Source organism: Rutidosis leptorrhynchoides, chromosome 7, assembly GCF_046630445.1.
Source record: "Rutidosis leptorrhynchoides isolate AG116_Rl617_1_P2 chromosome 7, CSIRO_AGI_Rlap_v1, whole genome shotgun sequence".
Classification (NCBI taxonomy): domain Eukaryota; kingdom Viridiplantae; phylum Streptophyta; class Magnoliopsida; order Asterales; family Asteraceae; genus Rutidosis; species Rutidosis leptorrhynchoides.
The window spans coordinates 66,878,081-66,892,294 of NC_092339.1; positions in this window are offsets into that span (position 1 = coordinate 66,878,081).

Sequence of the window (14,214 nt, forward strand, 5' to 3'; positions counted from 1 at the left end):
TGGGTCGGGGTAATTTCTATAACATTATCGGAATCCTCATCAGGATCCGATTCATAGGAAAATTGGTAATTTTCCCAATATTTTGCTTCCTTAGCGGAAACACCATTGACCATTATTAACTTTGGTCCATTGGTTGAGGATTTTCTTTTATTTGACCGGTTTTATGTGGTTCCTACTATTCCCCCTCCGGAACCTCTTCTTCTTCCGGTTCCTCTTCTTCCGGTTCCGTTTCCTCTTCTTCCAGTTCTTCGGGAACTTGTGAATCTTGCCAATATATATTCGACTCTTCGTTATTATTAGGTGAGTCAATGAGATTTGTGCTAGAGGTAGACATCTATCACACAATATCAAACATGTTAAGAGATTAATATATCACATAATATTTACATGTTAATAATATATAGTTTCCAACAAAAATGTTAAGCAATCATTTTTAAAGAAAACACGGTCGAAGTCCAGACTCACTAATGCATCCTAACAAACTCGATAAGACACACTAATGCAAATTTTCTGGTTCTCTAAGACCAACGCTCGGATACCAACTGAAATGTCCCGTTCATATTGATTATAAACGTTCCATATTAATTTATTTTGTTGCGAGGTTTTGACCTCTATATAAGACATTTTTCAAAGACTGCATTCATTTTTAAAACAACCATAACCTTTATTTTATCAATAAAGGTTTTAAAAGCATTACGTAGATTATCAAATAATGATAATCTAAAATATACTGTTTACACATGACCATTACATAATGGTTTACAATAGAAATATATCACATCGACATATGTTTCTTGAATGCAGTTTTTACACAATATCATACAAACATGGACTCCAAATCTTGTCCTTATTTTAGTATGCAATAGCGGAAGCTCTTAGTATTCACCTGAGAATAAACATGCTTTAAACGTCAACAAAAATGTTGGTGAGTTATAGGTTTAACCTATATATATCAAATTGTAACAATAGACCACAAGATTTCATATTTCAATACACATCCCATACATAGAGATAAAAATCATTCATATGGTGAACACCTGGTAACCGACATTAACAAGATGCATATATAAGAATATCCCCATCATTCCAGGACACCCTTCGGATATGATATAAATTTCGAAGTACTAAAGCATCCGGTACTTTGGATGGGGCTTGTTAGGCCCAATAGATCTATCTTTAGGATTCGCGTCAATTAGGGTGTCTATTCCCTAATTCTTAGATTACCAGACTTAATAAAAAGGGGTATATTCAATTTCGATAATTCAACCATAGAATGTAGTTTCACGTACTTGTGTCTATTTTGTAAATCATTTATAAAACTTGCATGTATTCTCATCCCAAAAATATTAGATTTTAAAAGTGGGACTATAACTCACTTTCACAGATATTTCCTTCCTCGAAAATAAGACTTGGCCACGGATCGAATCACGAACCTATACAAATATGTACATATATATCAAAGTATGATCAAAATATAATTATAACTATTTTTGTTATGTTTTAAAGATTTGAGTGTATTAAGTCAGCTGTCCTCGTTAATAACCTACAACTAGTTGTCCACAGTTAGATGTACAGAAATAAATCAATATATATTATCTTGAATCAATCCACGACCCAGTGTATACACGTCTCAGGCTAGATCACAACTCAAAGTATATATATTTTTAGAATCAACCTCAACCCTGTATAGCTAACTCCAACATTACTGCATATAGAGTGTCTATGGTTGTTCCAAATAATATATATACATGGGTCGATATGATATGTCAAAACATTTGCATACGTGTCTATGGTATCCCAAGATTACATAATATATTAGAATACATGTATAATACAATATAAGTTAGCTAGGATATGATTTGTATAGATTTGTTAAACATTTTCCGTAGCTAAAAAGATCAAAAATATCCAATCTTGTTTTACCCATAACTTCTTCATTTTAAATCCATTTTGAGTGAATCAAATTGCTATGGTTTCATATTGAATCTAATTTAAGAATCCAAACAGAAAAAGTATAGGTTTATAGTCGGAAATTTAAGTTACATGTCAATTACTAAAGAGGTAGTCATTTCCGTCGAAAGAACGACATCTTGATGACCATTTTGAAAAACATACTTTCACTTTGAGTTTAACCAAGATTTTTGGATATAGTTTCATGTTCATATGAAAAATCATTTTCCCAGAAGAACAACTTTTAAATCAAAGTTTATCATAGTTTTTAATTATCCAAACCAAAACAGCCCCCGGTTTCACTACGACGGCGTATATCCGATTTTATGGTGTTCATCGTGTTTCCAGGTTTTAAATAATTAAGTTAGCATATCATATAGATATAGAACATGTGTTTAGTTGATTTTAAAAGTCAAGTTAGAAGGATTAACTTTTGTTTGCGAACAAGTTTAGAATTAACTAAACTATGTTCTAGTGATTACAAGTTTAAACCTTCGAATAAGATAGCTTTATATGTATGAATCGAATGATGTTATGAATATCATTACTACCTCAAGTTTTCTGGATAAAACTACTGGAAATGAGAAAAATGGATCTAGCTTCAAAGGATCCTTGGATGGCTTGAAAGTTCTTGAAGCAGAATCATGACACGAAAATAGTTCAAGTAAGATTTTCACTCGAAATAAGATTGTTATAGTTGTAGAAATTGAATCAAAGTTTGAATATGAATATTACCTTGAATTAGAAAGATAACCTACTGTAAATAACAAAGGTTCCTTGATCTTAGATGATTACTTGGAATGGATTAGAAAGCTTGGAAGTAGACTTGCAAACTTGGAAGTATTCTTGATTTTTATAAAACTATACTTATGGAATTTATGAAGAACACTTAGAACTTGAAGATGGAACTTGAGAGAGATCAATTAGATGAAGAAAATTTAAGAATGAAAGTATTTGTAGGTGTTTTTGGTCGTTGGTATATGGATTAGATATAAAGGATATGTAATTTTGTTTTCATGTAAATAAGTCATGAATGATTACTAATATTTTTGTAATTTTATGAGATATTTCATGCTAGTTGCCAAATGATGGTTCCCACATGTGTTAGGTGACTCACATGGGCTACTAAGAGCTGATCATTGGAGTGTATATACCAATAGTACATACATCTAAAAGCTGTGTATTGTACGAGTACGAATACGGGTGCATACGAGTAGAATTGTTGATGAAACTGAACGAGGATGTAATTGTAAGCATTTTTGTTAAGTAGAAGTACTTTGATATTGTCTTGAAGTCTTTCAAAAGTGTAAGAATACATATCAAAACATAACATGTATATACATTCTAATGGAGTCGTTAAGTCTTCGTTAGTCGTTACATGTAAGTGTTGTTTTGAAACCTTTAAGTAAACAATCTCAATTAATGTTGTTAACCCAATGTTTATTATATCAAATGAGATGTTAAATTATTATGTTATCATGATATTGTGATGTATGAATATCTCTTAATATGATATATACATTAAAATATCATTACAACGATAATCGTTACATATAAGTCTCGTTTCGTAATTCTTGAGTTAGTAGTCTTGTTTTTACATATGTAGTTTATTGTTAACACACTTAATGATATATTTAAATATTATTTTATCATGTTAAATATAGTGTATCAATAACTTAATATGATACATAAGTATTTAGTAGACGTTATCATAAAGATAATCGTTATATATATCATTTCGAGTTTCTTAACTTAATAATCTCATTTCTTATGTATATCACACATTGTTAATATACTTAGTGAGATACTTACTCATCATAATCTCATGTCAACCATATATATATGTCTATATATACCACAACATGTAGTTTTTACAAATTTGTAACGTTCGTGAATCGCCGGTCAACTTGGGTGATCAATTGTCTATATGAAACTTATTTTATTTAATCAAGTCTTAATAAGTTTGATTACTTAACACGTTGGAAACATTTAGTCATGTAAATATCAATCTCAATTAATATATATAAACATGAAAAAGTTCGGGTCACTACATGTAACAACCCAACCCGTTAACCAACCAAAAAGGCGGAATAAAAATTTTTTTTAAACTGGACAGGAGGGTGCGCGGCGCGCACCACTGCCTGTGCGCGGCGCGCACAAGGCCTGAGACAGTTCTGATCAAAATGTCCGTTTTTCGCGAAAAGATCTTCGACTTCCCGACACTTTTAGACCAAACGCTTTTCACAACAATTTATATTAGTTAAAACTAACACGTTCCAATAATAAAATGAGTTTTACGAGACCGGGCCCACATCGGCCGTTTTACGACTTTCGTACAAAATACAAGTTTCGACCACATGATTTTTAACACAAAATAAAGACCGAGCATGGCGATTGGGGATACGCTACCCAATCCTAATCAATCCAAAAGCAAGATCTTCTAAAGCAACTACGCGAGTCCACTAGTCCCACGCTTACCCGAGCAACCGCATCCATGCAAATCTATAAAAATGTAAACAACGAGAGGGTAAGCTAACGCTTAGTGAGTGAAAATATACTACATACATATATATGCATAAAATGGACACGCCACGAAATAACAAATACCGCATACCGAAGCATCCATATATAAGGCACTACATTAAGCATACCGTACGATCTCTAAGCAACGAGCTAAAGATACAACAACAATTATAAGTTCACCAACGACGATGTGAACAAAGCCAAGAAGCTACACCCGGAGGGTTAGCTACACCACAACAATACATTAATATATAACAATATATATATAACGCACAAGGTTAACCCCTTAACCCAATACTGAGAACCAAGTACCACAATGAAGATTGGCCGAACTACAAGAGCCTTAGTAATCCAAAACCACACGAGATTACTATCTTCACAACATCGAGGTTGGCCGAACTACACGAGCCTTAGTAACCCGAAACCACATGAGATTACTACCTCAATAAGATGACCGAACTACACGAGTCACCATGAATCCGAACTACACGAGATTCATTTTGATAAGATGACCGAACTACACGCGTCATCGTGAATCCGAACTACACGCGATTCACTTCTCCAACTCAAAACCCTTCGCCATTGGGGTTATATCATCCACATCACAACCACGTGTGATAGTGTACACGCGAACACGTACTTCGCCAAAGATGGTCAACCAAAACGCACAACCGTGCCAATTGGACTCATACAAAAGCCCATCAAATCCATCTATATGTGAAGTGAGCTCTATAGCCGAGAATCACTTCACCCGACCCGCACCCATCCTACACATACATATGCACATAGGATATTAACACTCACCTTGTCGCCTTGATGAATGCTTCCAAGTAAACCGCAACTCGCCAATGGAAAGTACCTATTCCATTATCACAAATTCAACAACACACTTAGATTGGATTTACAAACCAACCCAATTTGACACTTAGTGCAAATTCGACCCAAATGCACTTCCAAGTACAAACCGCGCCCAAAATTAACCAATAATCACTAACACAAGTGAGAATGGTCCTAACACGCCAATTAAACCCGAACACAAGTGTTAAACACTTACAAATCTCCAAATTGCCCATAAACCCTAATCTTGACCCATAAGGTCAAAATCTCACCATTTACAAGTTTTGACACCAAAACACCTTTAACTCGGTTTTATACTTCAACTTAATCCATTTTAAGTTTATAAACCTCAATAAATCGCCAATTGGGTCATAATCATCACTAAACCCTAATTTTGACCCAAAGTCAAAACTAGTCAACCAAATAACCCTAAATGGGTTTCAATACTTCCATAATCACTAACTTAAGTGATTAAACCCAATTTCAAGTCCTAATCATGGCCAATTAGTTCACCAACCCAAAATCCACCAACAATAACAACAAACCAAATTACTAGCATCACTAAACTCACTCCAAGAGTTTAAATGGGTTTCTCATCAATTTAAGTTCAAACCCTAACTTGATTATCAAAATCAAACAATGAAATTCGGAGTTAGAACTTACCACAACCACCAAAACGTAGCTAAGAACGAGGTGAACAACTTTAAAACCCGAGACTTTGATCAATTCAAGCTCCTTCTTCTCCAAAACCCCAAATCTCTCTCTAGAAATCTCCCTCTCTCTCTAGAATGATTTGAGAGTGTTAATGGATGTGAAATGTGATCCAAAATTGAATCTAACCAGCTGATATGGCTTCACATCCGGCCTCAAGTGAAAAGACCAAAAAGCCCCTCATTAAACCCAAAATAGAAAAAACAGAATTCTGTCGCTGGGCTCGTGCGCGGCGCGCACCCATGGGTGTGCGCGGCGCGCACCCATGTCTGGGCAGAATCTGAGCTTTGTTTAATTACACAATGCTTCCTGCACTTTATGTAGCATAATTACACTTCCGTATAATAAATATTAGGGTCTTACAACTCTCCCCCACTTAGAATCGATCACGTCCTCGTGATCCTCGTCACTTAACCAAACGGACCACACTCCACGGTCCTCAAACATAAGTCCCAACCGACCTTCCTAGGCAATTCTTCCCAATGAATCGCCTTTAAAAACTAAATCGTCACCCGCGATTTATCAAATCCACCAATCCGAGCACTAAAACCATGCTCATTCCCTAACATCGGAAAAAATCAACCAATCTCGTACCGAGATATCAATCCCTTAGCGTACCCTTACCGAGTACAACACTAAAAGCAACCAAGTCTCAACCTACGGTCAACAACCCGAACGATGAAGACCGAACCCAACGAACCCTTACGGATTACACCAATCACTAAACATCCCTTGTAGTGCGCCATACGACCAATACGCAACTACCGTAACATCATAATCCAACGGCTAGAACCGATAGCTCCCAAAACGACTATGGAAACGCAAAACCCAAGGTGTACGAAATCAACCATCGTCACACCCGTAACAAACATGTGAGCGAAACACGGCTAACGCATCACTAAACATACAACATGGTCCTCACGACCCCACCATCAGTGTATCAAACAACCGATAGATCAAACAACACGGTCCTTACGACCCCACCATTGGTGTATAAAACAACCAATAGATTAAACATCCCGGTCCTTACGACCCCACCATCGGTGTATAAAACAACCGACGGATCACGCAACACACGAAGGCTGGCCGAAAACACACGCGCCTTAGTGAATCCGAACTACACGCGACTCACTACCTTCACTACAACAACAAACGGGAATGGCCGAACTACACGCGCCATAGTGAATCTGAACTACACGAGAGTCACTATCCCAGAGGAATGACCGAACTACACGAGTCATTTGTGAATCCGAACTACACGAGACTCACTCCTCCACACAATGACCGAAACCACACGAGTCATTTGTGAATCCGAACTACACGAGATTCACTTCCATAACATCGAGCTTGGCCGAACTACACGAGCCTTAGTAATCCGAAACCACGCGAGATTACTACCTCAATAAGATGACCGAACTACACAAGTCACCATGAATCCGAACTACACGAGATTCATTCCGATAAGATGACCGAACTACACGCGTCATCGTGAATCCGAAAACACACGCGATCCACAACCATGATGAAGTCAGCGGACCCGAAGATCATGCTTCACCAATCTCAACACCGGATGAAGTCAGCGGACCCGAAGATCATGCTTCACCGATATAACACCACGCTCATGATGAAGTCAGCGGACCCCGAAAGTCATGCTCCACCAATCACGTACTCCCATGATGAAGTCAGCGGACCCTAAAAATCATGCTTCATCAATCAACCATACCATAATGAAGTCAGCGGACCCCGAAAGTCATGCTTCATTAATCACAATCCCATGATGAAGTCAGCGGACTCCGAAAGTCATGCTTCATCAATCAACAATCCCACGATGAAGTCAGCGGACCCCGAAGGTCATGCTTCATCTATCACATACGCACTTTCGGCCTCAATCACCGAGTCGTGCAACATCGCGCTCTGCTACACTACAGTGAACCCTAGCGGACCACTAACCATCCATAATCGAGCAAGAACCACCTATATAAAACATAGGTACCGAACAATAATTCTCCAAAAGAGAACCCGACACACACCTCCCTTAACCGAAGGATTTCACCTTGCTCGCCAAACACGTCCATTATCTCCCAACGAGATTCACCAACTTACCACCTCGGTGATAATTTACAAATCCAATATCATAAGTACAAGTTAACCGAAATTGCACTCTACTACAAATCGATCCAAACTAGGTCTCGACCAAATTTCCGGATCTACCAAAAACATCATCCGAAATATCACACTAAATCTTCCTCGTGCGGGAGTGTAACTCCCCCACTTGGAACCACGTCCCAATATCACAACTCTTACAACCGCACAATGCTACCACAGGTAGACTTTACCAACAATTTGGGCTCACACGACCCATCACCTACATCTTGCTCCAACCTTGAGCACACGAAGGATTTTAACCAATCCTTAAACACTTTGAACGAAAAGTGTACCGCAACACAATCGGAGTCGAACACCACGCTAGTAGGTATAAAAGAGGCACCTAATGTCGCGTCACGTAGACTCCTTTACCAACATACATCGAGATCAAACACTCGATCTTTTTCGGGTTCCAATCCACCCAATGAACCTCATGGTTCATCAACTTCAACACGAAAGCGAACACGCGCTTAACAATCGAACACCAAAACCCACTTCCATGGTTTGGTAGAAACATTTCCCAAATACTAAGGAATGCTTGGTTGCACCAAGTCTTACTCCCTTTACCCGTCAATCAAACATTAACATATGGTACTTCCTTTAGGAACGTCACCCACAACAATAACATGCACAACAAAAGGCATACTATACAAACTCAAACGGCACTTAATAAATAATCAAAAGACATATTTATTAAATTGAAACGTACCTTAACATCTCCTTGCCGCACCCGTCCCCGCTAACTTGGGACATTCCGACTTACGATGTCCTTCTTTTTGGCAATTGAAGCACACCATACCATCACCCTTTGGTACCGAACATTCCCAAGACTTGTGACCCCTCACGACACAATCGTAACATCTAGCCGCACTAGAATCCGACATACCCGTTCGCGTACCACTCGTGCTCACACTCGGACCCTTAGCCCTCTTTCTCGGAGCACCATAAGAAACGACCCTTCGCTCACTTGAAGGTTCACCCTTTTTCGATCGTGAATACGACTCGAAACCTCTAGCCAAGTCGAATAATTCCGAAAACGATTTCGCTTGACCCCGACTAATTTTACTTTTCAAGTCATCATTCAAGGTCCGATAGAAATCCCCCATCAACAAACGATCATTCCCCAAAAACTCCGGACAAAAACGAGCCTTCGCCATAAAGGTCGTCTTGAGAGTACTCAAATCCATAGATCCTTGTCGCAAATTTCGCAACTCATTACGCAATTCCCACAAATCGGCCGAAGTTCGGAACTCCTCGAAGAATTCCTCCTTAAAGTCGTCCCACGATAAAGCCATAAACGTCTCGCCACCGACAAGATCAATCTTACCATCCAACCAATCCCTTCCCCTACCCCGCAACAAACTCGTAGCGAGTCTCGTCTTTCTCTCAGGAGGGCAATCAATAGTACGGAAACACCCTTCGACGTCCGAAATCCAAGTTGTGCTTATCAAAGGATCTGGCTTTCCGTCGTACATCGGGGGTTTAGTCCTCATGAAGCTCTTAAGACAACGCTCCATTTCGCTACTACTTTGAAGTTCGGAATACTTCCTATCCATTTCTTCTCGAAACGCACTCATTTGCTCCGCAACGGCGGCCGCAACTCTAGCATTAAACTCCAAATCGTTCGTCTCGATCCCACTTCCCGTCGCCATTCTAAGGAATGCAAAGCGATTAGATCACGAACGTATAAAACCACACATACAACGCCGGCCCATCTTGCTAAACACTCGTCGTACATCACTTGTTAGACACGATTTGAACCCGTAATAAGGTTTGCAAGTCCTTATTACGCACACACGCCACATCAACTCGTTAGTACAATAACCGCCTCGTTCGATGATATAAACAAACACAAACAGAATTCTACGCGATATAAACACACGCGAGAATTACACCACAACACAAATAATATATTAATAATATCCGCATTACTAATATAAACGTTAGTCCACCTACAATCAAGGCACTAACTATAACTCATTCCGACCTGTAATCCTACAAGTCCCGCAACAAAATAGCACACACAAAAGTCTAAGTCTAGGCACCTATCTCAAGTCACCTAAATCCCTTAGACCATGCTCTGATACCACTTGTAACAACCCAACCCGTTAACCAACCAAAAAGGCGGAATAATTTTTTTTTTTAAACTGGACAGGAGGGTGCGCGGCGCGCACCACTGCCTGCTCGCGGCGCGCACAAGGCCTGAGACAGTTCTGATCAAAATGTCCGTTTTTCGCGAAAAGATCTTCGACTTCCCGACACTTTTAGACCAAACGCTTTTCACAACAATTTATATTAGTTAAAACTAACACGTTCCAATAATAAAATGAGTTTTACGAGACCGGGCCCACATCGGCCGTTTTACGACTTTCGTACAAAATACAAGTTTCGACCACATGATTTTTAACACAAAATAAAGACCGAGCATGGCGATTGGGGATACGCTACCCAATCCTAATCAATCCAAAAGCAAGATCTTCTAAAGCAACTACGCGAGTCCACTAGTCCCACGCTTACCCGAGCAACCGCATCCATGCAAATCTATAAAAATGTAAACAACGAGAGGGTAAGCTAACGCTTAGTGAGTGAAAATATACTACATACATATATATGCATAAAATGGACACGCCACGAAATAACAAATACCGCATACCGAAGCATCCATATATAAGGCACTACATTAAGCATACCGTACGATCTCTAAGCAACGAGCTAAAGATACAACAACAATTATAAGTTCACCAACGACGATGTGAACAAAGCCAAGAAGCTACACTCGGAGGGTTAGCTACACCACAACAATACATTAATATATAACAATATATATATAACGCACAAGGTTAACCCCTTAACCCAATACTGAGAACCAAGTACCACAATGAAGATTGGCCGAACTACACGAGCCTTAGTAATCCGAAACCACACGAGATTACTATCTTCACAACATCGAGGTTGGCCGAACTACACGAGCCTTAGTAATCCGAAACCACACGAGATTACTACCTCAATAAGATGACCGAACTACACGAGTCACCATGAATCCGAACTACACGAGATTCATTTTGATAAGATGACCGAACTACACGCGTCATCGTGAATCCGAACTACACGCGATTCACTTCTCCAACTCAAAACCCTTCGCCATTGGGGTTATATCATCCACATCACAACCACGTGTGATAGTGTACACGCGAACGCGTACTTCGCCAAAGATGGTCAACCAAAACGCACAACCGTGCCAATTGGACTCATACAAAAGCCCATCAAATCCATCTATATGTGAAGTGAGCTCTATAGCCGAGAATCACTTCACCCGACCCGCACCCATCCTACACATACATATGCACATAGGATATTAACACTCACCTTGTCGCCTTGATGAATGCTTCCAAGTAAACCGCAACTCGCCAATGGAAAGTACCTATTCCATTATCACAAATTCAACAACACACTTAGATTGGATTTACAAACCAACCCAATTTGACACTTAGTGCAAATTCGACCCAAATGCACTTCCAAGTACAAACCGTGCCCAAAATTAACCAATAATCACTAACACAAGTGAGAATGGTCCTAACACGCCAATTAAACCCGAACACAAGTGTTAAACACTTACAAATCTCCAAATTGCCCATAAACCCTAATCTTGACCCATAAGGTCAAAATCTCACCATTTACAAGTTTTGACACCAAAACACCTTTAACTCGGTTTTATACTTCAACTTAATCCATTTTAAGTTTATAAACCTCATTAAATCGCCAATTGGGTCATAATCATCACTAAACCCTAATTTTGACCCAAAGTCAAAACTAGTCAACCAAATAACCCTAAATGGGTTTCAACACTTCCATAATCACTAACTTAAGTGATTAAACCCAATTTCAAGTCTTAATCATGGCCAATTAGTTCACCAACCCAAAATCCACCAACAATAACAACAAACCCGATTACTAGCATCACTAAACTCACTCCAAGAGTTTAAATGGGTTTCTCATCAATTTAAGTTCAAACCCTAACTTGATTATCAAAATCAAACAATGAAATTCGGAGTTAGAACTTACCACAACCACCAAAACGTAGCTAGGAACGAGGTGAACAACTTTAAAACCCGAGACTTTGATCAATTCAAGCTCCTTCTTCTTCAAAACCCCAAATCTCTCTCTAGAAATCTCCCTCTCTCTCTAGAATGATTTGAGAGTGTTAATGGATGTGAAATGTGATCCAAAATTGAATCTAACCAGCTGATATGGCTTCACATCCGGCCTCAAGTGAAAAGACCAAAAAGCCCCTCATTAAACCCAAAATAGAAAAAACAGAATTCTGTCGCTGGGCTCGTGCGCGGCGCGCACCCATGGGTGTGCGCGGCGCGCACCCATGTCTGGGCAGAATCTGAGCTTTGTTTAATTACACAATGCTTCCTGCACTTTATGTAGCATAATTACACTTCCGTATAATAAATATTAGGGTCTTACACTACATTTAAAAATACACAGTAAAAGTCTTGCTTACAAAACAAACCTTACGTACAAACATACACTTAATTATTACAACTCTGTTCTTAATTACATCATTATCAAACAACAATCAAGTATAACCAACACTTAGATTCAAGAATCAAGCATCAAGAACACTAAAATCCATAAGAACACAAAAACCCATTTTAAACAAGATTGAATCAAAGAATCGAAGCACAAACCTGGGGATTTAGCTATAGGAGATGCAAGAAATCAGTTTCTAAGCTTCAATTTATTCAATTTGCACACAAGAATCAAACTAGGGTTTATGAGATGAAAATATTAGGTACAAGGTGTTTGGTGTCTAATTAGGGAAAAATGAGAAGAAGTGTGATGATCCGTCCAAATCCCTTTTGGACGAATACATCATTCATTGATTTCACAGTGAGGTACTGACCTCTACATGATACGTTTTGTAAAAATTGCATTCTTTTGAAAAGGCACACCATAATTGAATATCTAATTCCAAGGTTTTTGACGTTTGATGATTTCTACATATAGACAATCACTGTAAATAATAGTTTACAATACTACATCTGTTGATAATGCAGTCAAAATAAGATACATGGTGATGATTTTGTGAATGCAACATTTTCTCGAATAAAGCATGTATGACTCCATGCACATAGCTTGTATCACACATAAGCTAACAGCGGAAGACTTCTAGGAACCTGAGAATAAACATACTTAAAAGTGTCAACACAAAGGTTAGTGAGTTCATAGTTTTAATATTGCACATAATCTGTACATAAAGGTAGATCACAAGATTTCAGTTGTTTCATCCAGAAACGTTTATCAAAATATTCTACAAGATTGAGCACCCTGGTAACTAAGCTTTAACGTTATGATAAGTACCCCTGTTTTAACATACATGCAAACAACATGTTCTATACACGCAATCCAACGTGTACTAACTCAAATAGCATACGTATGTTTTATAGTTCAGGCCAGGGTTTCTATACCTGGAACAGACGGGGATGTCAAGCCCTATGGATCCATATACAACTATTCACGCCCACCAGTTCTTATAACCGGCAGCTACTAGTTACCAAAGCTAAGGGATTTTCGGTTCAAACTTAGTGTAGAATTAAGTATGTACTTGTATCCATTGCGTTTAAAATAAAGTGCATGTATTCTCAGCCCAAAAATATAGATTGCAAAAGCAATTAAAAAGGGATCTATAAACTCACCTTAGCAGCGCATAAGGTCATTCACCAAAATGTGACCGAAACTCGAAATGAAAAATAACCGTAGATCTCAACCCAGAGAACATATATTGGTCAATACATGTCTAACAAGCTAGGTCAGATCATAGTGTATCACAATCCTAATGCTCGAGAACGACATGCAAAAGTTAACAAAAGTCATCTCAAAAGTCAACCTGACCCAATATGATCTTTAAATCTATACATGTTTATTAACATAATATAAGTCTTGATAATTGAACGAATTTATAGTTTATCTAACTCAAAATATTATTTATTTCAGGAGCTATATTATATTTGAATTATCATAACAATCGAACATATTTTA